We start from the raw sequence: 5,067 nt of genomic DNA, 5'->3' as shown, positions 1-5,067 counted from the left end.
AAAAATTGCTCATGTTGCATGTATGCAGCATCTTTGTTTGGATCATGATTAAAATGCAGTGGTTGCCTCTAATTTTAAATGGAAAGAGCACAGACAAAGCCTTATTTTGTTTATGTGAATTTATTTTATTTGTGTTACTTATTTAATTTGGGGCTTGTTTTAAAATTTCAATGTAGTGTTGTTATTTACATTTCCATTATATTTAAATTTTGTCATTTAGCAGACGCTTTTGTCCAAAGCGACTTACAAATGAGGACAATAGAAGCAATCAAAACCAACAAAAGAGCAATAATATGCAAGTGCTTTATTAGTATATTATTATAGTGTTATATTTCAATTTCACAAAGAAATGTGCAGCATTTTGTCCAAGCAATAATAAAAGGACACATTTAATTTATAATGTCTTAAATCTAATTTTGTTTAAAAAAATTATAATAATCGTGAATCGAATCGAATCGTGAAATCAAAATCGTGAATCGAATCGAATCGTGAGTTGAGTGAATCGTTACATCCCTACTACACATCTACACTTGAACAACATTTCCTTGCCGCCAATCAATTGTGTGTGTGTGTGTGTGTGTGTGTGTGTGTGGGGGGGGTGATCACCTAAAATTACAGCTATAACCCAAACTGAAACACTTACAGCATTAAAAAGTGTTTTTTACATAAATGAATAATACATCAACTGAGAAAAGCTGGTTATGGGAAGAATTAAAATTCAGCTCCATTGTCATACGGGCAGCCCAAAGGCAGCTGACAGGCTTTGGAACAGTGATCTGCTTTATTCAGGAGAACACGCTCTACCCATTTCACATTCAGTAAATGGTGGATTAAGGTTAGGTTGTCATTTCCCCCGATCAATTTGAAATCCATTTCAGAGAGGAAGAGAGAGAGTACAAGAGCTTGTCTTACCTGCGTAATATGATATCCTTGAAATATCTGCAAAAAAATAACAGTTTCATGTTAGAGTTTATACATTTTCAGAAATTATCTCTATTCTACTAAAGAGCTGAAACTGGTATGTTAAAGTACATGCTTGTGTGTGCATGTGTTCCATTGTGTGTTTAGGGGGCCCTCTAGCTGTCAACTACACTGCTAATCTACACATTCAACTACAATTAAATCTTTAGAAAAGATTGGATGTTTATGGGAATTTATTTATAACTGCATCTGAAATGACTACTGACACAGAACAAAAAAAACAAAAAAGAAAAAAACTGAAAATTACAGATAAGCAAAATACTAAACCTGACACAAGACTGACACTAGAAATACCAAAACTAAAATATAGACCCAACTCAACCTAAACTGCATCTTAAACTGATGCCAACAAAAAAGCTTTCTTAAGAGATTTGTGGCTTTTAGTCCATGTCTTTGTTTTGAGGTTATCAATATGCTAGTGAAACTACTCTTTACTAGACAGCAGCAAATCATGGTTCATGACTATGATGTAATTAAACTTCCTTACTAAAATAGTAAATATGTCACACAAAACACAAAAGAAAACTGCACTCAAAGTAATCTCAGGGCTTTTTAAAGTTTCCATTTTTGTTGTGGAATAGAATAGAATAGAATAGAATAGAATACCGTCCAGATTTCATTAGCATTAAATCATTTTTTGTCTGTAATAGAATAAAATAGAATACTTTTTTGTCCAGGTATCATTAACATAAAACTGAACATGAAATGTTTGTGTCTAGAATAGGATAGGATAGGATAGGATAGGATAGGATAGGATAGGATAGAATAGAATACTATTCTGTCCAGGGATCATTAGGGAAAAAAAACTGAACTAAATGTTTGTCTGGAATAGTGTAGAACAGAATTATGTCCAGAGACCATTATCATGAAACTATGGCACACAGAAAGGACAGAGTGATGCAAAAAGCTCAGAATGAGGTCATTCTTGAGTCCACTGCTCACTCAGACTCTATCAGAAAGTCAGCCAGAGGCTGAGCGACGATCAGAACTGCTGAAATGTCTGTCTCATTAAACGGGGAACACTGGATAATCTTTTCATTGTAGATGTTGAATCTGACTGCACTCTAATTGGAATGCAGTGGATTTCAGCTATTCGAAGCATTAGAATCTCACACTGCATTCTGCTTAAAAGGTGAAGAAACAAAAGGCGGCCAGACTTTGTAATTCTGCGATGGATTGCAGCAAAATGGAGGTATAAATAAGACTGCATTTAATTCAAAGGTCACTGCGGTATTCTACAAAACCTATAAAACTACAGTCTGGCTTATTTTTCTCTGCCAGTTTCCAAGTTTCACTCCCTGAACTGTTCAGCTTTAGAGTTAACTCCAGTGAGATCTTCTCATAAACACAGGCAGCAATCAAACTGGCAATCTACCTAAACCTCACATAGCACAACCGAGGAAAATAGAACAAAAACAGACAGTAATTGTGAAAAAGAGACAGTTCAAAGAAACAAACACTGGAGCCATCCTTCATCAAGAACAGAGAAGATCGCAAAATTGTCACAAATGAGCAGAAGCAGGGAGCATTCGTCTATTGTGACAGGCTGTGCTGTAGCTCCAGGCCTGATGGTGAGACTGACAGGTATTTTTCAGAGTGAGAGCAGGAGAAGAGGCTGAGATGTTATCATTCACATAATCTCCAGATTGATTCATCACACCAACCCGAGTCAATGTACAATTCCAACAAACTGCCAGTCACGCTACGGTAATGTTTTCAACAGGACAGAAAAGTTTCAGTAAATAAACATAAGACAAAAACATTCTGTGCTGTGTGAGGAAACCCCATTTCATACCATCTTAAATGGATTTTTGGAATATAGCAGCTGGTTTGTTGATGGAACAAGGTGGTGTACCAGATCACCCATCAGCCCTACCAACCATCTACTCTAACTTGGACCATCTAAGGAGGGCCATTAATTACCAGCTTGGACCAACTAGAAACTATGCAACTAACTACCATCAGAATCAGGTTTTACCGGGATTTTCCAACAAAAAACAAATATCTTTAAAGTAAAACTATGCATGGCTAAAGAAGAATGCCACCTAAATATCTCAATAAAATTATGCCTTTATTGCTTATTGAATAACAGCCAAATGATCTTGCACAAGTTTTCTGAGAACATCAGTTGCTATTATGAAACACTGGTGCCAAATTATTGTAACACCCAAAGCATATTACACCAAGAATAAATCTAGGAAATAAAGTGAAAACTAAGAAATGGGCTAAATGTTATGCTCACAATGACAAAGAGCAATTCAGCTGTTTGGAAAATATCTTTAAATGTTAACATCCTCAATCAATTATTTTTTAATACTTGCCATGCAGGATGAATGCAAACAGGAAGTTGCATTGGATGTAGGGCTGGGTATCGATTCAGATGTCTCGATTCGATTCGATTTTGATTCGCACGCTCTCGATTCGATTCTCGATTTTTTTTATTACATTCAGTGAATATAGTTTTAATACAAATGCTATTGATATTTCAAAAAAATGAACAGTAAACATCAGAAATTAAGAACCACATGCCTGTATTTTAAACCTATTCCTTTTGAGAATCGATATCAAATCGACGTCATTTAAAAAAACGATTAATCGGAAAATCAATTTTTTTTTTGCCCAGCCCTAATTGGAAGATCTATCTACATGATTTTTTTCAGGGATGCACAATATATATCAGTACCATATCAGTAATCGTCTGCTATTAAAAAATTTTATACTTTATCACTATAAGTATTACATAATTAATTGTGCTACTCAGCTTTTACATATAAACACATTTACAGTCATCTTACACTCACTTATAATTTCTTTCAAAACACTTATTATTTAACAACACTAGCCTACTCTTCAGCCAAACTCAAAATGAATATCCATTTTTCATATACTGTACATTATCATGTTGTGATGCCTACACTGACTTGTAGCACTTAAATAAATTTATTTTAGTTTTTAGTGTTTTACTTTTAACTCATTTAGACAAAATAGTCTTACATTTTGATATCTGCCATGCCATTTATCGGTGATCAGCCATAAAATAAAAAAAATAAATGAATACTTTCTTTATGAATAAATAAAAAATACTGGTCAGAATTTTAACATTGCACATCTTTTCTTTTTTTCTTGAAGGCAAGTACAAACAGAGTTCAAAAACAGTGCACAACAGAGACAGATGTGTGTGTTTCACTCAGGGCAGAGCAGAGGAGGGCTTGTAACCCACGGGGGAGAAGAAAGAGTATGAGTGAGAGACAGAGAGGAGAGGATTGACCCCTCCCGACAGCATCTACAAAAGACATCCATCAGTTCAAACCCTTCTCAAAGCTCCCCTCTGCTTACAGCGCACAAATTCAGCCCTTTCTTAACCTCTTATCTCTCCTCTCAGCAGTCACACCGCTGAGCCTGAGACACTGCCATAAAGACTCATCACGCTGCTGCTGACTGACAGATGCTGAATGGAGACCAGTTTTTAGGTGCAGATTCGGGTAAGAGGACTTTAAATCAATGCAAGATGACACAGCTTTACAGTTGGTGACTTCAAGGGAGAGTTCAACCCACCCCCAAAAAAAGACAATTCTGTCATCATTTTATTTACCCTCATGTTGTTCCAAACCTGTATGACTTTCTTCTGTGGAAAACAAAAACAAGATATTTTGAAGAATGTTTTGTCTGTATTAATTTGATCTCATTGACTGTTTGATTGGATTAAAAAAACACCAAGGTATTTTTCAAAATATATTCTTCTGTGCAGGGTTGTTATCGTTAACTAAACTAAAACCATACAGTCATGGCCAAAAGTTTTGGCAGTGACATGAATTTTGTGTTTTGCAAAGTTTGCTGCTTAAGCTGTTGTGGTGTTCATTCACATTGTTTCTAGATTATTGTGTAGAGTGATCAGATGCATTTTAAATAATTGCTAAAAGCTTCATTGGCCAAAAAATGAACTTTTCACAAAAAAAACTAATTTCACTGTTTTTTGATCCTGACACAAAATGACCAGCTAACATTAATTGACTAATCATATCAGCAGCACATGTGAAAGTGTGAATGAGTACTAGTCAGGTGAAATCACTATCATACTAATTAGAT

The sequence above is a fragment of the Sinocyclocheilus rhinocerous genome, unplaced genomic scaffold (genome assembly GCF_001515625.1).
Source record: "Sinocyclocheilus rhinocerous isolate Xijiao unplaced genomic scaffold, SAMN03320098_v1.1 scaffold5110, whole genome shotgun sequence".
NCBI lineage: Eukaryota > Metazoa > Chordata > Actinopteri > Cypriniformes > Cyprinidae > Sinocyclocheilus > Sinocyclocheilus rhinocerous.
The sequence above is the reverse complement of the archived record's forward strand: the minus strand, read 5'-3'. Positions refer to the sequence as shown.